This window comes from Perna viridis, chromosome 7 (genome assembly GCF_037379345.1).
Source record: "Perna viridis isolate PV_CMFRI_1.1 ecotype Kerala chromosome 7, ASM3737934v1, whole genome shotgun sequence".
NCBI classification, from domain to species: Eukaryota; Metazoa; Mollusca; class Bivalvia; order Mytilida; family Mytilidae; genus Perna; species Perna viridis.
This window is the reverse complement of record NC_142451.1, coordinates 34,206,441-34,228,498: the sequence shown is the minus strand read 5'-3', so window position 1 is coordinate 34,228,498 and position 22,058 is coordinate 34,206,441. Positions and strand designations below refer to the sequence as shown.

The 22,058-nt window shown below is 32.4% G+C and overlaps 2 long non-coding RNA genes and 1 pseudogene across 6 annotated transcripts in view; all 3 read right to left on the bottom strand.

Moving 5' to 3' along the window:
- Positions 1 to 22,058, bottom strand: part of LOC148612416 (high-affinity choline transporter 1-like) — a 49,914-nt pseudogene that overhangs the window by 8,357 nt on the left and 19,499 nt on the right. The window lies entirely within an intron of this gene.
- LOC148612417 (uncharacterized) lies at positions 1,404 to 21,076 on the bottom strand. 4 transcript variants are annotated; one of them, XR_015924395.1, is made up of 4 exons: positions 21,056 to 21,076; positions 20,210 to 20,315; positions 2,059 to 2,164; positions 1,404 to 1,545 (listed from the first exon to the last, which is right to left on the bottom strand). It is a non-coding gene; the product is annotated as an uncharacterized LOC148612417 (long non-coding RNA). The 4 variants fall into 4 exon arrangements; XR_015924394.1 differs by lacking the exons at positions 20,210 to 20,315; positions 21,056 to 21,076 and adding an exon at positions 3,397 to 3,483; XR_015924392.1 differs by lacking the exons at positions 20,210 to 20,315; positions 21,056 to 21,076 and adding an exon at positions 2,542 to 3,340.
- Positions 10,865 to 14,311, bottom strand: LOC148612418 (uncharacterized). Its single transcript, XR_015924391.1, has 3 exons — positions 14,198 to 14,311; positions 11,781 to 11,944; positions 10,865 to 11,129 (listed from the first exon to the last, which is right to left on the bottom strand). It is a non-coding gene; the product is annotated as an uncharacterized LOC148612418 (long non-coding RNA).

Genomic DNA, 22,058 nt, shown 5'->3' with positions numbered 1-22,058 from the left:
CTCAAAATTTGTCTCACCTCGCTCCGCTCGGCAGAATTTTTACTGTGCGTCCCTATCTAAAATCCTGGATCCGTCCCTATTACTCCTACAACGTAAGAGGTTAGAATTCTGTTCCTCTATACCCCAGGATGGCACACAGTCAGAAAATAGCTTGACAGACAACCTCTAGCATTGCTGGAGTACAACATGGTTTGCTACCTAAGCATTGTATTGCTTTTTTTTAAATATATTTCTTTATTGCTTTTATGGAGAATATTAAAATAGTTTCAAAATAGGCAAATTGTTTCATGCTAAACGGTTAAAGCAAAATATGATGAAAGCTATTTACAGGTTAGTGAACAGGGACGGCTCCAGACACTTTGAAAAGGAGGGGTGCAAGCCAATGTGATGGTGATGCTAAGACATTATTTACCATGTTTTGTCAATTTTACAGATGCAAATGACTAATTTTCTGGTAAAAAGGAGGGGTGCCAACCCCCTCTGATCAATGATCAGGTATTACCAGCACAGTTGACTAATAAGTATCATTCGATAAGATGTCCTATTAAACATCATGAGCTTATGGTATGATTATCCTCACCTCAATATCTCTCTTAACTAGTGAACAAAAAAATCACAATTTACCAGTCTCGTAGAGTTTATACAAGGAAACCATGAATTCAGACTAATTCAATGTAAATTATAGGTACAAGTACATGGCATGATTATGATTAGCTCAAAATTCAACAATAAATCCTTCTTTTTCAAAATTTTTAATGTCTGTGAATGTTTATATTTTATTCTATTTACCCATGGAACTTGTTTGTTTTCATTGATCGGTTGTGGTTTCAATGCATATTGCAATTATTTCTTGCATTTCAGGACAAGAATGTTTTACTGTATGAAATGATCCTGCTTTATACTACTCTACTATTATGACATTTTGAGGCGGTTTCATACTGCTACCGCACAGAATCAACAGTTGCTTAGCCACATAGTTTTTACACAAAATTACTTGTTTGAGAAGCAGTGAAAGATTTAGCACTCACTAGTCATAAGTAGAAAACTTAAATACATGTACCATTTGTGTTTGCCAATGAGATAGTCATTCAAAAAAAAACAAGCAAGTAACGATTAAGCTTCTACAAGTGAAATCACCACATGGTTATCAATAATGGGCAAACCACATACCATTAAGCAATCTATAAAAAGGCCCAAAACAAATAAAGTAGAACTATTTACAAAAGACCATAATCAACCTAATCTACAGAAAACAATGAAGTAATTTTTTTAGCTCAGTTGATAGAGTGACAGCTTGCAGTGCAAGGGATTCTAGGTTGATGGCTGTTATTGTATACATGTATGAAAATGACTTTTACTTTTGAAGCACAACATATTTAAACCTTGTACATTTGTATAAGAAATATGATTTAGAAAATCTTTATTTTCAAACTTCAGCTTCATATTAGCTTTCATTACAGTGCAAGCAGAGATTGATCAGCATTGAAGATCATCCAGATTCTACATGTATGAATTCTTTTCAGTCATATATATGCCATGGATGACCTGGAAGTATAAAAATCAGTAATAAATATGCATAATACTCATATTCAAAGTTACTGTGATTCATGATTCCTGTATTGAAGTAGACCTCTATTTAAGTAAACCCTACATTATATGGCTCATTGGATGTTTTTTTTCTTCAAACAAAACATCCCATTATGTTAAAATATTATGTCTATGTTACAACCTTCATTTAAGTGTCATGGGAACTGTAGTGCTGCATTTTAAGCAATAAACACATATGGGATCTATCTACATTACACATGTAGAAATAATACAAATACATTTCTAAAATAAATTGACTAATGAGAGTTTATAGTGAATAATCAAAAGACTTTGAAAGTGGGGGTCCAAGCTATTAATTTCCTCATTTTTGCAAAAAAATTCCACATTACTTCCAACATTTCCCAACAAAAGAGGTGGTTCCTACCTTTGGAACACCCCAAATCAATATTATTTTTTTTTCTCCAAACAACAAGGCATAAAAATATTGTATACAGAACCTCAAATACCTACACAATCTACTATCGTACTTCATTTGAACAGAGCTTCCTGTTATGTATGACTTGTCTGGTAACTTGTATCATTGGTAGGTGAACATGACGGCTGCATCCAAAATTTTCTGGAAAATATCAAAACATATTTCCTTTTAATATGGAAAGAGATACTGAAAATCAACATGGTTAGTTTTTTATCATACTGTCATGACTATGGTATAATTGTACATGTTCATGACAACATACTGTGCAAAAGAAATCTGATGACTGATAAAACTAGTTCCTTATCCTTAGTTAGAGATATACAATGTAAGTCAACAGCTTGTATTTATGGACCTATAAATTAAAAAAATATATAGCAGGATAACTTCTTAAAAAATTGGAAATTGTGTCTTATATAAGGTCATACAAATGTATATGTTAATATTTAGATTAATTTCCAAATCATATAAGTCATGTAGTTTATCCCAAGTTATGTATAAAATGTTCTCATATGACTTACATGTAGAATACCATGGAACATTAAATATTGTTTTTGATTGCTCTTGGTCAACTATTCAGCAATACTTGTTTCACTGGAGTTTCCTTGACCTTGTACACGAATTTAGTTTTGTTCTCAAAAATGAAATATGGGGTACTGTATACACAAATAACAGATTCTTGAAAGGTTTTGTTTGTGTTACCCTATAATCAAGTAACTGTACGACTCATCATGTTCAACAAGTTTGTATCATAGACTGATTCATTTAAATGAAAATCAACAGTCATTGACTCAACAACAATTCTTCATGTCTTTATAAATATGTTTGTGTGGAACATGTATACAGTACACGTATAAGGCTTAAGAAAGTTTTTTGTGTACCATATCTCCTGTAATTTGAACTGCACTCATTTTCTTAGACTACAGCACATGATTTAGACAAATTATAATTAACAAATACATGGTATATGAAAAAGACTTAAGTTATTTATCATAATTCTTCATTATTGTAACTGTGTTCGAGCTAAATAAAATATATGTATTTTCATCATGGCGGCACTGTAAACAATAATGAATGCATATCATTAATGTTCGTTTGTTTTGACAATCCAAATGTTGACTTTAAAAATATAAAAACAAAAAATTATCGCCAAAAATTGTAATAAAAACATATTGTGACGCTTAAAATGAAAAAAAAAAAATTCAAATATAACACATTACTAGTGACAAATATGCCGAAGTTCATAAGAAAGCTGTTGGTAAAAAAAACACAATGGAGAAAATTTTAATTTGTTTTGTGTTTTTTGTAGAAGGTTTGGAATTATCTCCAACTACGATTTTCAGGTTAGTGTGTATTCACCTTAATGTGTCACTTACTTTTTGGTGGAATATATGTCCATATGTGAGTACACGAAACTCAAATTCAGAATGAATGCGGGAAACCAGGGCATTGGCGTAAAGATCACGCTGTAGTACAAAACAATGAAAAGATAAGTATAGATTTTAACGATATTATGTATGTTAATGACGAATAAGATTCAGATATATTGGAACCTATGATTTCAGATTTATTTACCGAGAATTGTGTTACCGACACACACTTAATGAACACGTTGGGTCAAAATATAGCAACAGTAAAAATGTAAACAATACACAGAAAGACGATAGATCGCCTGTAGGCATGTTACATGATGCTTTAAATCACTTGGTAAATTCAAGTACTAATGAACAAGTATTGAACGTAATTAAGTATGGTTATAAAATACCTTTTCACACAGAGACAGAATCTTGTGTATTGAAAAACAATAAACCAGCGATTGACAATAAAACATTTGTTGACACTGACATACAGAAACTAGAACAGATAGGGTGTATTACTAAGGTTAATTACATACCAAAAGTTGTAAATCCTTTGATGGTGGCACAAAATAAAAACAAACTGAGACTTGTTTCAGACTGCAGTCACATCAATCCACAATTGCATAAATTTAAATTTAAGTATGAAGATGCTAGTGATGCTGCAGGTATGTTCAAAAAGGGGTAATGTCTATTTACTTTTGAGTTAAAGTCAGCGTACTATCACGTATCTATATTAGAAATTCATAGAACTTACTTAGGATTTGGTTGGGGACACAACGGTAAAGTATCATACTATGTTTACAATGTTGTACCGTTTGACATTTCAACTGCTGGGTACATTATCACAAAAGTTACTAGAGCTGTTGTTCAGTATTTACGAGAAAAGGTATGAAACTGGTCATGTATTTAGATGATGGAGTAGGTGGTGCTGAAAATTATGAAAGCACACTGACCATGAGTAAACAGTTACGTGAGGAATTGTAATTGTTTGGGTTTTTGATAGCAGAGAATAAATGTATTTGGGAAGCATATCTTGGTTAGGTTTATCATGGGATATGCAGTTTGGCATTATTTATGTTTCTAATGATAGATTAGCAAAATTAGGAAACCCTATTCAATATTTTTTTTTAAACAGATCAGTAATGGGAGACTGTTGTGTAAAGCCAGGACACTGGCTTCATTGATCGGGAAGACACTTCGGCACCTGGACAAATCGGCACCGAGACAAATCGGCATCGGGACATTTCGGAATCAGATTGTTTGACAATTTCGGCATCGATATTTATTTTTTTGATAAAACTAGTTTAAAAATGAACAAATATGTTTTTTTTAAAAGATTATACAGACTTTTTCAAGAAAATTACCTCTATGATTAAGAATTGTTCTTAATTACTAATTAGCGTATGATTGGTTATTCGTCAACAATAGCCTTCGGTTCACAAATCACTTATTTAAGAACTGTTTATTAAAAATTATTATAATCAAGATCCAATTATCAGTCATAATTAACTGATTGAAATGTGTAGTTTATGTTTGTGTTTCTAGTTTTGTTTGATCTCAAAAGTATAATAATATATGGTATTAAAAATATTTCGTTAGATCAAAAGGGGAATGATTGTTGTTATAAAAGAAGCCACAAAGAAAAAAATGAGTACAAGTACTGCATGAAATGATGCATTTAATTTGAAATGAAATGAACATTTCATGTACATTAAATTTCAAATTGCAGAAAATGCATTACAAAAATGCAGTGGAAAATTTCTAATTTATTTTTCATTTAAAGCAATTTTATTTTATTTTGACAATGAATTTCCCAGATTTAATCCTAGTTTAAAAGGCAAAATTAAATTTGAATAAACTTCACATTTAAAGAAATTAAATTGCTTTTAAAGTAATAGTTTAATGAAATTTATATTTGCTCTAAATTAATAATTTAATATAATTTTCATAATATGTACTCTTATAAATTTTAATGAAAGTAAATTTAAAAAATAAGGATGATTTATTTGCAAATAATATGTAATTGAAATGTGTATGGTTCTTATGTTCTGTGTATGCAAATCAATACATGTGCCTACAATGTTGGAAAAAAGCCACATTTGATCAGCTGATTTATGGCAGTTTTGTTATCTAAGTACTATCTTTACATATATCTTACATGTACTATGTGTATTTGTTTTAGATCATCACTTACTTAAGTCGAAACCATACACAATTAAGGACTGCTCATGGCCATTTTGTAATAAATTATGTTGGAAAGGGTAAAATTATCGAGAACAAATATGCCAAATTGTGAGGGAATAAAAACGATAAAATCTCCATGAATAAACCAATAAAGTAAAGTATTTTATGTAAGGAACAGAGGCAACAAATATGAATGCATTCCATTTTTTTAAAATATTTTTCTGAAACGATTATAATACATATTTATTAATGAATTTCTAATATTAAAAAATATTTTCTGATATTAAAGAAATGATTTTGTAATATTAAAAAATGATGTTGTAATATTAAAAAAATGATTTTGTAATATTAAAAAGTATGTTTTCTGATATTACAAAATATGTGTTTTCTAATGACTTTTCAATATTACAAATTCATTTTCTAATATTACAAATTAGATTTCTAATATCAAAAAACACTTTTTTGATATTAAAAAATCGATTGAATTTCTAATATTAAAAAACGACTTTTTATATTAGAAAATGGATTTGTCGTATTCAATTACGATTTTTTAATATTAGAAAATCATTTTGTAATATTAAAAAATGAGACTGATTTTGCAATATTGCAAAGTGATTTTCTAATATTACAAATTCATTTTCTAAAATATTACATATATCATATTACAAAATGTGTGATGTTTTACGATATTACTAAATCAGGAATTTGTAATATTAGAAAATGAATTTTTAATGTTACAAAATGAATTTCTAATATTAAAAAAAAATATTTTGTAATATTAAAAAATAATTTTCTAATATTGCAAAATATTGATTTTTGTCCACTTTGGCTTGCCATACTTCTCACTTGAATATATACAAATCAAATCAGTTTCATGAAGCTTAAGAAAATGCAAGACACATTACATTGTATTTACTGTGCTGTAGACAACATACTATTTTTTCTGCATTGGGTGCCGAGTTGTCTGCATTGGGTACCGAGTTGTCTAATTTCGGTACCGAGTTGTCTAGGTGCCGAAATGTCCCGGTGCCGATTTGTTCAGGTGCCGAAGTGTTTAGAATTCCATTGATAGGCCAAATAATTTCTATGCAAACCGCTATGGACACTGTTGTAAGACTGAAAACAAGAAGTTTATAATTATATGAATGTTTAATGCAAAAAGCTTCTTGGGACGCATCTGTTTGTGTGAAAAAGGGGGCATTTGATGAGAGAGTATTCTGTGGTGAAAACTATGAGTTTCTCAATGGTAAGAAAATGTCAGAATAATGTACATACCTCAGTGGTTAATTCTGACGCATCAGGCACAGGATACGGTGGTTATATTTTAAATGAGAAAGATGAGGTAATTGGGTCTTGGGAACCCAGTGAACAGGAACTCAGTTCTACCTGGAGAGAACTGGAAGCAGTATATAGAATACTTATGTCAACGTTATCTCAGCTTAAGGGAGAAAAAGTGCTCTGGCGCACGGACAATCAGAATGTTGTACACATTTTGAACAAAGGTAGTAGCAAAAATGATTTGCAGAAAACAGCAATAAAAAATGCTGATGTATGTAACAAATTTGAAATAAAAATTGATCCACAGTGGATTCCCAGAACGGTTAATGTTGATGCTGATATTATTAGTAAAAAATCTGATTGCGATTACTGGGAAGTAGAGCTCGATATTTTTGGCAAACTTGATAAAATGTGGGGAGGGCATTCTATAGATAAATTTTCATGTGATTACGATAGAAAATGTTGCAAGTTTAATTCTAAATACGGGTGTCCTGGAACATCAGGTAGTGACGCATTTAATTATGATTGGTCACATGATAACAATTGGATAGTTCCTCCTCCATGTTTGATATCACGATGTATTCAGAAAATACAGCATGATAAGGTAAATTGCACGCTCATTGTCCCAAGATGGACTTCTGCTGCTTACTGGCCACTTATCAGTTCAGATGGCAAAACATTTGACAAATTTATCGTTGATTCATTTTTATTTGGATCAGAACATATTTTAAGAGGTAGAGGAAGAAACGGAATATTCGGTCTATACAAATCAAATTTTGAGATGATTGCTTTAAAGATAAGATTTTAATTAAGTTCTATTATTTTGACAGGGCTACAATTAAGACAGAATTAAGACAGGATAAGTGATGAGGTTGACGGAGCCGGAGGAAACTATAACCATTTTCTACCCTTGGCGATCATTTATCGAGAAGTGACAATACCGTTAACAATTATTTTGGAGCGGTTAGAAGATTCGAACAATTTATTGTTGCTTGTTGTGGGACAGCCATGCCAACAGAGCCAGTACATGTTGCATTATATTTGACAAAACTCTTAGAAAACGGTTCGTCGCAGTGTTGTACAAACAGCATTTTATGCAATCAAATGGGCTCATGAATTAAACAATTTTGACAACCCAGCTAATAGTAGTTTCGTAAAAAATCTTTTAAAATCTTCTAAGAAACAAATCCATAAACCTAAAATTAAAAAAGATACTATTCCTCAAAAAATTATTATTGATTTATGTAAGAAATATAAAGATTGCATTGATTAGGGTGTAATAATAGATTTGGCTATGATTGTTTTACGTTACGCTGGTTTTTTTTTCAGATACAGTGAAGTTAGTGGTATTAAGAGTAATCATGTAAAATTTGTCGAAAACATAAACATCCACTTAGAGAAAAGTAAAACTGATCAATATAGATTAGGTGATTCCGTGTTTATTGCTAAAGATCAGTCTGCAACTTGTCCCTTTCTTTTGTTGAAAAAAAAATATTTCAGTTTGGCTGGTATTCATTATTCCACAGATTCAGTTTATATATTCAGACCAATGTCTAGATCAGGAAATAAAAATGCTTTGATATATAAGAATAAGCCTCTCAGTTATACTAGGACTAGAGAATGCATAGTTACACGTTTGAGAGAGGTATGTGGGGATTTAGATATTAGTCTTCATTCACTAAGGGCTAGTGGGGCCACAACAGCTGAAAATTCCGATATTAATTAACGCTGTTGGAAACGTCATGGTTGTTGGAAGAGTGAAACTGCAAAAGACGGGTACGTCGCAGACTCCTTAGAACATAGGTTAGACGTTACAAAACAGTTAGGCTGGTAAATAAGTTTTTTGATATTTGCTTTTTGTGTTTTACTAGCATTTTGTAATTGTTTCATATCGTATACCGGTATTTTTAAATTTTAATTTATGATATTTGATGTTATTCAGACTTTTCAGCGCCCTTTCTTTGTGATTTTTCTAGTCGTTCCGCACGGCAAATACAGATTTGTCTTTGTTTTTGTTTAACAATGGCCTAGGGTATGAAATGCGTATATTTTTCTCCGTTACGAAGTATAGAAGAAAAATAATGTATTTTCGTTTCGTTTTTTTTAATTGAGAGTATGGTCATGTGTTTAAATGGGCCAATGGGTGTGTTCGATTGAATTAGCGCCAAAGTTGGCTTGGCTAGTTTTTTTCATTCTTGCTGCGGACGTTGAACAGTCAACACCGATATTAGTATTACATATTTTTTTCAAGGCGTAGGACTTGAACGCCTACTCTCAAGGCGGTGTCGGCATTACCTCGAGTCACAGGTTTCCATCGCTTTTTTAAAATCAAGTTGTTTTTTTAGCATTGGTCTTTCCTAGGTAGCATTCATCGCCAATGAAAGAGTATTTTCATTCATGAAATTTATTCATATTAGACATTTATACTGTATCAGCAGATTTGATTTTCTTTATATTCTATATAGTAACGTATAGTTGTATTATGATTTTGCTTATATGATTGATGCAATTACATGAATATGTTAGTTAGTATGTATTTCAATATTAAATGCCGGCTAGTCGTTCCGCACGGCAAATACTGATTTGTCTTTGTTTTTGTTTAAGAATGGCCTAGGGTAGGAAATAACTCTATGTTTTTTTAAATTTGCAATTTTAATTTTTGCAAATCCCCAAATCGCCATTTTTAGAGTATATTATATTATACACCAAACTGTACGGAATTAAATTGGAAAAACAAATATAATATTTTCATTGTAAAGATATTAAACATATTCTTTATATTTTGAAAAAAAAACCAAACAAACAAACAAACAAAAAATGGGAAAATTTATTCCAATAGGAAAATTTGACTGCCAATTGGAAAACAATTTCCAGTCGGAAACTTTCTTCCCATCGGAGAAAATGATTCCCGTCGGAAAATTGTTTTTCCAATTGGAATATTGTTTTCCAGTTGGAGCATTATTATTCCAATGGGAATCATTTATCAATTAATTGCTCCAATTGGAAGAAGAGTCTCCAATAGGAATTTTCTTTTCCAATTGGAGTTTAAAATGTAAAATTGTACAAGGCAGCTGTTTAGTACTAACATAAAAAAATATACATTCTTAAAACTGACCACATTTAATAATAAATATAACTGCTATACAGAACATTTGTCCACTTTATTACAAATCAAAAACTTGAATTTTCGAAGTAAGAGATCCAATGTGATACTAACAATTAACAAAAGAGGCTTAAAGCATTTTTGAGTCATTGTCCTGTATTAACTAAAACCCTCCTTGTGATGAATTAGTTCAAAAACCCTGATTTTCAAGCGATTAAATATAAAAGTGGAAAGGGAGATTTAAACATTTCACAAAACTCACAAATATAACCGAAAACCCAGCCTTGTACCGACATGTCAATGACAAAGGTACACTGTATACCATTATACCCTGGTCATAATTAGCTTCTGTTGTTTCTTTTTAAATTAAACTCTACTTATTGTTAATCATTATTGAGTTTTATAGATGAAACCTATCAATAAAATTTCATAGTGATGAAGACTGTTTAAATCTTAAATACCGATATTTGATATTTATGTATATTTTTTTATGATTTCGACTGTAAAAAAAAGAAATAATTAAATTAAGTTTATATGAAAGAGCTATAAAGCAGTACTTGAAGTGACTACATGTAAATGTATTCTGCAGGAAGTATATCCCAACGTTCTATACCATTTCCGACAGCCAAACAAAGTTCACTTTCAATAAAGATTGCCATTTTGAAACCTGTCTGACTTCATTTGTTCATTTGTTCATTTGTTTGATCTTATACATGTAAATATACAGCTCTATGTACAAATGTATCTTAGAAGGAATTGTTACATTTTTGGACACAGGCTTCCACTAAACTTACAAGGGTTATGGAGGGTATTTTTCAGTATCGTCACTGATAAAAGAGATTATGTCAGATATATTCTAAAATATGTGTTTATTTTGCTGGAATCTAATAAAATCTTAGGCTAATTGAAACAAATAGCATATTGATATATTATTTTTTTATTTTGCAATTTACTTATGTCAACATCCAGTGTCCACAATGTTTGTTGTGGTATTGGCAAAGTTTATGTACTTGCTATGAATAGTAAAGAAAATAAAATGGAATGATTTAAGATTCCTGAATGAAACTACTGTAACATGTTGTCCTAAACTGTAAACCAGACTTTTCCAATAACTTCATTCTCTGTGAAATAGGTCCCTTCTGTCTGGACTTGAGAATAAACTTTCACCACAGAAACAGGTAGGCGCCTACAAAAGAGAAATATAAGTACAGAGGTTCTGAGTCAATTAAGAAAAATCTATACAAGGTATATTCTATATATTCTAATGTTTCGAACATTATGTACACATGCAAGCATACCAGAAAGAATCTCAAGGCAGTTACAATGACAAACATAAGTACACAAAAACGGTCCAAAATGCATCAAATTTAATGATTCATTTGTATAGCAGAATTAAATAAGGAATACGATAAAAAAGGACTTATCAAAATTGAAAGAAAACTTTAAAGTGGATTATTTTTTTCTCTGGAGTCCTTCAACAATAATTATAATTTTCTGTCATGCACATATTGGTTTATGAGTAGTTGAGCTAGTTAAATAATCTCCCTTTGGAATCATCCAAACATCATTATATTCGTCCATGTACATCTGAATACGATACATAATTTCCCTATAAAATTTTATCAAATCCCTTGAGCAGTTCAGGAAGAGTAAAGATTACAAGAAATATGGACTGAGGGTGATTTCCTATATTTTCTCAACCTTTGAGGGGGTAAAACAATAACCTATAAATACAAATTGTTTGTGTTTCCTATCAAATCTTCAGAAATTGCCAATAATGGACAATTCGTAACATCAAAATAACTGTTAATACATGCAAACAATCAACATACAGTACCTGAACCAATTCACAGAACTAAGATTGTGATCTGTCATTGATCACTGACCTGTCAAACCAAGTCGCTTCCATGTATTTATATATTTGTGAACAGCTTAGCATGGCACAGCTGAGTACAGTAAAGCCCTTCTGATTCTGCCTATTTCCCTGTTTAAAGTTAATCCCTACAAGTACATAAATTCATTCATTTTATATAAAAAAGAGTGAAATATTTGTTTCTTTAAGGAAAAAAAGCCTTGCAATAATTCCAAGAATGACACGAAGAGGTAATGCATTTTTGGTCAAATGAGTATATAAGTAGTCCAGATTTTACAGTAGAACTTCTTTTTATGATCCATTAAAATGCTTTGCAGGGCACTGCCTGATACAGCCACAGAAGTTCAACCTTGAACCCTAACAGTTTGGGCAAGTACTGAAACACTTCCAAGCATGTCAACCTTGATACAATCTAGAATTGTGATTGTGATTAAACATTTGACACACCATAAGAATTTGACTAGAATAGTTTGCAACTTCTTGTAATTTCAAAGTGATCTATTCATTTATTGTTAAATTATTGTCATGAATTAGGAAAATGGTTGTTTCTGGCATAGTAAAAAAGATTTGGCCCTTTCAATCATATACTGTACAGGACCTAACACAACCCTACTTTTGTGGTATAAATATCGTGGAACAATATCATAGAGAGCCATATATATAGTTAAAATATTTTTGGCCTTTAATTTCAAACCAGTTGGGGCCATATCCCCAAAATCATTACCAACCCCCCTTTTGTGATTTGGAGACCTATTTTAAAACTTTACTAAAATAAATTAAATTAAATTTAACTTAAATATCAAAGTTATTCCACAACAACCAAGTGTCTAAGGACAAAAATGACAGTACCATACAATAAAAGACTGCAAAATCTGGAGACTCCAACTTAACCTTGTGATGCTTATGGGTGTTCCTGAACTTTAAATCTTAAGATGTGTAGTGGTGAGCAGCTTAAAATAAAAGGAACTTCAGGGTTTGACGCTTCACAGAGGTCTGGTAGTCCTGTGCCAACATTCATGTATTTCAGCCATGATAACCTTGAAATTTAAATTGATAGTCCTTCAATCACCCTAAATTAATTCTTATTTGTTAAGGCCTAAGGAGAGGATCCCAATTGTGAGGACCACTTAATTTACTTATCAAATAGTCCTATGGGCTACATAGCCAGTTAAGTGTCAAACCGTGAACTAATAAAGCTCTTACTGATGTGCCTATTACTTTAACATATAACTTTGAAGTTGCACTAGTTACAGTAAGTTTTCAAATTTTCAAGATTAGTGTGGTCTAGGTTTTCTCTCAGTAGTTGTCTGTGCATAATTATAATATCTATGTGGAAATAAACCTGTTCTTTAATTGGCCATAAAATGATTTAATTTTGCCTCAGTATTAAATTAAATATGATAAGTGTGAAAAGTGTTATGAAGATCAGGGGTAGATTCAGGTGGGGTTTGGCGGGCGTGTGCCCCCCCCCCCAAAAAAAAAATGCAAAACATGGGTTGACAGGGGTAGATTTTGGTGCTTTTAGGTCGAAACTTACATTTCTCACCAATTTTACCACACTAGATATCTACATTTCACCCACTGTAGATGAATATTTCAAAATTTAACCTAAAAAAATCTCCACTCGGCAAAATTTTTACTGTGTGCCCCCCTCTAATCTCCGCTCCTGAAGATAAATTAAAAATCCATCAACTGAGATACCCAATGTTAATATACAAGGTGACATGTATGTTCATTACCTTATACCATGTACATGGCTGATAGTTACCTGTAGTAGCCAAGTGGACAATATCTTTCCCAATTAACATCCTGTTGTTATTTAAGGTGGTTAATTTATAAGAGTGTTATGTAAGTTGTATTCAGTAGCAGAGACATGCATGTATTAAGAGAAAAATGAACATAACTGATTGCCATTAGCAAACTATTTTCATTATATTTATATTTTTTCAGTGCTACTTACTTACAGTACTATGAGATACATAGCCTACTAGTTCATGTAAGCAATTTTGTAAAAGCAACAAATAAATAATAAAAACCTTCCAGAAATACAATTTCAGACAAAATAGTCTTCAATGTGAATTTAAAATATTGATTAGAATGTTACTAATCTGCATAATCCTTAATAATTTCTTGTAATCATGTGATTATGTATAATTTCTTAATTTAAAACCCAGAAATGACTACTCAAAATGTTTAAATATCTACATTTACATTTTTTATTAACAAATTTAGTTAATCTTTTTAAGAATGCAATTCCGCACTGTCAAAGCCCAGATGTCTGACCTCCGGATAAGGTAAATAAAATTAAAATAAATTCAGACCCCCCCCCCCCAAAAAAAAAGCATTCACATTGAACGGACCTTTAAACACGCATAACTTACCACATTCTCAAGAACTTTACAAAAAAAAAAACAAGTCTACATCATAAAGTTTCTGTTTTCTTTTTTTATGGAAACAGTTACACGAGCTCCATGTTTAGGCAGGGGATATCATAGGGAAAGGGGAAGGAAACAGAGAAATATGCCGCAAGAAAATGGCGATTATTTCCTCTCGGAAAAGCTTTGGGTTCTTTAAAAATGCCCGATAAATATATAAAGTAACGCTGTGTTCTCGTTAACGAGATGTTCATTTCATTGGCTGTAAACTTAGCCGAAACATAACGAATATCGTAATAAGCCACGTGCATAACAGCTTTGTGTTTTTTGGTTAAACCTCTAGATTCGGCATCCTTTATATAATAATTTACAAATAATATTCAAACCGTAGACATTTATTTGAAAATTTAAACAAAGCAAGTACATATATCCAGGGGTCATTTTTTCTGTAAGTTGAAAAGGGGGTTCAGTTTTTTTTGTAACTTCAAAGGGGGGTCATTTTTATGCACATGGATTTCAAGGGGGATCCAAATTTGTAGTTAAGAGCAATTAAGGGAACCAAGGTTATAGCGGTAATCAAAAGAATGTAATCCAGGGACAAAGACCAGACATGGAAAACAGACATACACAAAAAAGAACATAAAGTAACTAAAATCATACATACAAAGTACCAAAGTAAATGAGCAAGTCGGACACCACTAAAAATTGGGAGCATGGACCAGGTGCACCGGTAGGGTACGCGTGCTCTGCTTTTCTAGAAACAACCGCCGAGTTGCTCATAAAAAGTCAAGTCCGGGGTAGACAAACGAGGAAAGGAAAACTATGACCCGTTGAATGCATCAGTTTTCATGGTGCTGATGGATACATCATAACGATCCACGAGTTCATGATAACGACCATAAAACTTCTGTAGTGATGACTTCAATCTTGTAGCAACATAACCCTGTTCCAGAAGCATATTTGTTAGCGTATGGAGTGTTCATATCACAACTCATACGTTATGCCAGAGCTTGCCGAAACTACGCAGACTTTTTGTATCGCGCTATTACGCAGGAGCCGAAGGGATGTTGCCACAGATGAAAGGAAAGTTGACAATTCTGAATGAAAAGCCGTCACGTTTGTCGTAAAGTTGGGTCAATAGTTTTCCTTTACCATCCATTTCTAAGTGTAGGTCAAGATATGTGTCTGACTTCACAGTGTCTGTAGTATCCTTTATCTCAAGTTCTTTTGGGTAGATGCGATGTATCAAATCCCCGAAATTAGGATTGTTTAAAGATAATACGTCATCTATATAGCGGAGACTGAGATTGAAGGATCTAGCCAAACGATATTTTTTCTTTCTGATCAGATCAGCTATAAAGTCAGCCTCATAAGAGTGAAGGAATAGGTCAGCAAGTAAAGGAGCACAATTTGTTGCCATTGAAATGCTGACCGTTTGTTGAAAAACACGTCCACCACACTGGACAAATATGTTGTCGATTAAAAATTCCAACATTTTGTGAACATCTTCCTCTGTATATTTGAAAGATGATTTGGAATTATTTCTTACAAAGTATAAGGAATCTCTACCAAGAACTATATATTTGTATCTAGGTGTACCATCTTTTTTGGAAAAACAACGATGTATAATGTGTTTATGTCGTGATTTTAACTGAGTATGGGGAATAGAAGTATACAGTGTTGAAAAAATCATAGGTTTTAATGCTATTATATTCAGATAATAGTCTTGAACTGATTGTCTCCAAAAGATCTTTCGAAATTTTCAGGATCCACATTGAATTAATACCACTACGAGAGTAACAAGTGTCGTGGTAGGACTGTAGACCCTCTTTGACAGTTGTGAGTATAGATGTTAAAAGTTTTGAAAGAGGTTTGGTGGTACATTTTGCAGATCCAGCTATGAAACGTTGTTTGTATGGATTCTTGTGAAGTTTAGGAATCCAGTACATAGACGGTAAATTACAATCATCGTCCTTGGTAGAGAGACCAAAAGAGGATAGCACAGATTTATGGTTTTCCACAATCTCTTCTTTGGAGAGAGTGGTAGCAGTGTAGGTCCTATCACTGCTATTATTTTCTGCGTCTACCTCTGATAAGAAACATTGGATATAAAACGTTTTGCAGACAAAAACAATGTTGTTTTGGACTTTGTCTGCTGGTACTACAACATATTTGCCATGTATAGTAGACACTGTTTTTGCTACATCGGGGTCTTTGAAAACTGATGTAGCCTTGGCACTCATTGACCTACTTAAAACTTTCATTCGTTTCAAAATTAAGTACCTCACGGCCTTTAACCACTCTGACAGAGAATCAATGTCTTCTTGTTATCGTTTTATCCATTTTCTTGCATAGTCCTCGACGGCATCCATAAGAACTTTAAAGTTATAATTCCAATTTATGGAGCGTGGTTCACGGTACTTGGGACCTTCATAAAGGATATTACGCAGAGATTCGTTTTCGATAATGGTCAAATCTCCAGTAACGACGTAACCAGAAGGAACATATTTGAATGGAGAGGTTTTGCAAGAACAGTCAGGTGGTTTAGCCTTGAAGTCCTCAATCTCGAGATTCTGCAATAGCCTTTTATAATTGAAAATTTTGGATGCGATGGGTGAAGTATAGGAATATGAAATAATTGGTATGGATTTGTCTTTGAAATATGGGGGAATTTTGTTGGTAACGTTTTTGTGAGGAAGCAGAGCATTACACCAATCAAATTAAAACATATTTTACCACCATTAAACATTTTATTTCATTGTCACATGCATGATCTCTGGTAAAATCAAGTTCACACATCAACATAACCATCAAGACCTAAAACATTTACAGTTATTGAATCAAATTGGTCCGACTTATCTGCTGACGATTCAATTTCCTTACAATATCTTGAATTTCAAGAGCTGTGTCTGATTCTGCTTGATTTTGATCAGACTTTTCCAAAGTATCAAGTTTTGGAATTGAAGACTTGAATTTTTTATTGTAAGAATTCATTAATATCTCAACTGCTTTTTCTTCAAAGAGTAATCAAGGGAACAACGGTTATAACGGTAATAAGAAGAAAGTTATCCAGGGACAAAGCCCAGACATGGAAAATAGACGTACAAAGAACATGAAACATTGTTAAAATCAAATATACAAATTAACAAAAGCAAATGAGCAACTATGACTCCACTAAAAACTTGGAGCATGGACCATGTGCGCCAGTAGGGTAAGCGTCCTCTGCTTTTCTAGAAACACCCGCCGAGTTGCTCCTAAAAAGTCAAGTCCGGGGTAGACAAACGAGGAAAGGAAAACTATGACCCATTGAATAAATCAGTTTTCATGGTGCTGATGGATACATCATAACGATCCACGAGTTCATGATGACGACCATAAAACTTCTATAGGGATGACTTCAATCTTGTAGCAACACAACCCTGTTCCAGAAGTTTATTGTTAGAATTCTAGCGCGATACAAAAACTGCGCAGTTTCGGCAAGCTCTGGCATAATGTAGGAGTTGTTATATGAAAACTCCATACGCATGTTTAATAGAGGGGGTATCACATTGAAAACAAATGTTTTATGGAGAATAAGAAAATATCATGGGGGGCCAAGAAAATTTTATATGATTTTAAAATAACCAGTCCCCCTCCCAGGTAAATAATGATAAATTTCTATATCCATTTGAATCGTAAGGGGAAAAAAGGGGGCTATATAGTCAAATTTTGTGTCCTGGATCTTTTTATGTAATATTCAAACCAGAACCTTTTTTCGCCTATTGCATCTTTGTATTTATATAAAATCGTATATCATTGTCCTGCCTTTCTATTTCAAATGTGATCCTAGCCACGACCCCCACTCATAAAAATCAACATGGTTACTCGGAGGCGTATTCAGGTGGGGGAGTGGCGGGCGTGCGCCCCAAAAATTGGCAAAGCATGGGTTGTCAGGGGTAGATTTAGGCGGTTTCAAGTTGAATCTTTAAATTTCTCGCTAATTTTACCACAAAAAATATCTACATTGCACCCACTCTATAATATTTCAAAAATTTAACCTCAAAATTTAGGTCACATCGCTCGGCTCGGCAGAATTTTTACTGTGCGCCCTTATTTAATTGCTGGAGTACAACATGGTGTGCTACCTAAGCATTGTATTGCTTTTTTTTATATATTTCTTTATTGCTTTTATGGAGAATGTTAAAATAGTTTCAAAACAGGCAAATTGTTTCATGCTAAACGGTTAAAGCAAAATATGATGAAAGCTATTTACAGGTTAGTGAACAGGGACAGCTCCAGACATTTTGAAAAGGAGGGGTGCAAGCCAATGTGATGGTGATGCTAAGACATTATTTACCATGTTTTGTCAATTTTACACATGAAAATGACTAATTTTCTGGTAAAAAGGAGGGGTGCCAACCCCCTCTGATCAATGAACAGATATTACCAGCCAATTGACTAATAAGTATCATTCAATAAGATGTCCTATTAATCAGGTGCATCATGACCTTGTGGTATGGTTATCCTCACCTCAACATCTCTCTTAACTTGTGAACAAAAAAAAAATCACAATTTGCCAGTCTTGTATAGTTTATACAATGAAACCATGAATTCAGATCAATTCAATGTAAATTATAGGTACAAGTACATGGCAGGATTATGATTAGCTCAAAATTCAACAATAAATCCTTTTTCAAAATTTTTAATGTCTGTGAATGTTTATATTTTATTCTATTTACCCATGGAACTTGTTTTTTTTTTCATTGATTGGTTGTGGTTTCAATGCATATTGCAGTTATTTTTTGCATTTCAGGACAAGAATGTTTTACTGTATGAAATGATCCCGCTATATACTACTCTACTATTATGACATTTGGAGACGGTTTTATAGTGCTACCTCACAGAATCAACAGTTGCTTAGCCAAATAGTTGTTACACAAAATTACCTCTTTGAGCAGCAGTGAAAGATTTAGCGCTCACTAGTCATAAGTAGAAAACTTAAATACATGTACCATTTATGTTTGCCTATGAGATAGTCATTCAACAATCCAAGCAAGTAACGATTAAGCTTCTACAAGTGAAATCACCACATGGTTATCAATAATGGGCAAACCACATACCATTAAGCAATCTATAAAAAGGCCCAAAAACAAATAAAGTAAAACTATTTACAAAAGATTATAATCAACCTAATCTACAGAAAACAATGAAGTAATTTTTTAGCTCAGTTGATAGAGTGACAGCTTGCAGTGCAAGGGATTCTAGGTTGTATTCCAGGATGGTACTGTCAAGAAGTATACATGGCTGTTATTGTATACATGTATGAAAGTGACTTTTACTTTTGAAGCACAACACATTTAAACCTTGTACATTTGCATAAGAAATATGATTTTGAAAATCTTTATTTTCAAACTTCAGCTTCATACCAGCTTTCATTACAGTGCAAGCAGAGATTTGAACAGCATTGAAGATCATCTAAATTCTACATGTATGAATTCGTTTCAGTCATATATATGCCATGGATGACCTGGAAGTATAAAAATCAGTAATAAATATATATAATACTCATATTCAACGTTATTGGGATTCATGATTCTTGTATTGAAGTAGACTTCTATTTTGGTAAACCCTACATTATATGGCTTATTGGAAGTTTTTTTTGTCTTCAAACAAAACATCCCATTATGTTAAAATATTCCGTCTATGTTACAACCTTCATTTAAGTGTCATGGGAACTGCAGTGCTGCATTTTAAGCAATAAACACATATGGGATCTATCTACATTACACATGTAGAAATAATACAAATACATTTCTAAAATAAATCGACTAATGAGAGTTTATAGTAAACAATCAAAAGACTTTGAAAGTAGGGGTTCAAGCTATTAATATCCTCATTTTTGCAAACATTTTCCACATTACTTCCAACATTTCCCAACAAAAGAGGTGGTTTCTACCTTTGGAACACTCCAAATCAATATTAATTTTTTCCCAAAAAACAAAGCATACAAATATTGTAAACAGAACCTCAAATACCTACACAATCTATTATCATACTTCATTTGAACAGAGCTTCCTGTTATGTATGACTTGTCTGGTAACTTGTATCATTGGTAGGTGAACATGATGGCTGCATCCAAAATTTTCTGGAAAATACCAAAGCATATTTCCTTTTAATATGGAAAGAGATACTGAAAATCAACATGGATAGAGTTTTATCATACTGTCATGACTACGGTATAATTGTACATGTTCATGACAACATACTGTGCAAAAGAAATCTGATGACTGATAAAACTAGTTCCTTATCCTTAGTTACTGATATACAATATAAGGCAACAGCTTGTATTTATTGATCTATTAAAAAAGTAAAAAAATAGCACGATAAACTTCTTAAAAAATTGAAAATTGTGTCTTATATAAGGTCATACAAATGTATACAAATACAAGTTAATGTTTAGATTAATTTCCAAATCATATAATTCATGTAGTTTACCTCAAGTTATGTATGAAATGTTCCCATAAGACTTACATGTACAATACCATTGAACGTTAAATATTGTTTTTGATTGCTCTTGGTCAGCTATTCGGCAATACTTGTTTCACTGGAGTTTCCTTGACCTTGTACACGAATTTATTTTTGTTCTCAAAAATGAAATATGGGGTACTGTATATACAAATAACAGATTCTTGTAAGGCTTTGTTTGTATAACCCTATAATCAACTAACTGTTCAACAAGTTTGTATCATAGACTGTTTCATTTAAATGGAAAATCAACAGTCATTGACTTAACGACAACTCTTCATGTCTTTATAAAAATGTTTGTATGGACTATGGAACATGTATACAGTCCACGTATAAGGCTTAAGAAAGTTTTGTGTGTACCATATCTCCTGTAATTTGAACTGCACATAATTTAGACAAATTATAATTAACAAATACATGGCATATGATAAACACTCAAGTTATTTATCATAATTCTTCATTATTGTAACTGTGTTCGAGCTAAATAAAATATTTGTATTTTCCTCATGGCGGCACTGTAAACAATAATGAATGCATATCATTAATGTTTGTTCGTTTTGCTAATCAATGTTTTGATATATAAAAATATAAAAACAAACAAATATAGCAAACAATTGAAATAAAATCAAACTGTCATGTTCGAAATGAAAAATATACTCAAATAAAACATTAATTTAGCGACAAATATGCCGAAGTTCATAAGCAAGCTGCTGATAAAAAACACAATGAAGAAAATTTTAAATAGTTTTTTGTAGAAGGTTTGGAATTATCTCAAACTACGATTTTCAGGTTAATGTGTCACTTACTTTTTGGTGGAATATATGTCCATATGCGAGTACACGAAACTCAAATTCAGACGACCCCCCAATCTGACGGCATGGTTTTTCATAAAATACCGTTCGGAAGTCTGATTTTAGTTCAAATGTCATGTAAAAGTCTGAGAATCCCGAACTCCTGTTTCCATGGGCTGGTTTAGGAAAGTCATACAAGGATATAGTAAACCGGGGAGTGAAATATATATGCCCATATGTTGGTTCGATGCGTTATTTCGTCACTGAGCCATTGTATCACCTAACTTGAGTTTCTGGTTCTATAAATTCCGTTGATTCTTTTCTATAAATACATTAAATTAACCAAGCAAGACTAGATGGTAATTAAAATAATTTACATAAATCACCCTTTTCCCGTTTGCATGTGTATGTGCATTAAAATAGCTCGGGAAAAGGGGGGGACCTCGCACTTCACACCAGTGGCGGATTTACCCACTTTTCGCGTCTCTTAAAAATAATAATTATCGTCATCATATTAAATTAAATGAGTCATACAGTATATCTTAGTCTTATCTCGTATTTACTATCAACTA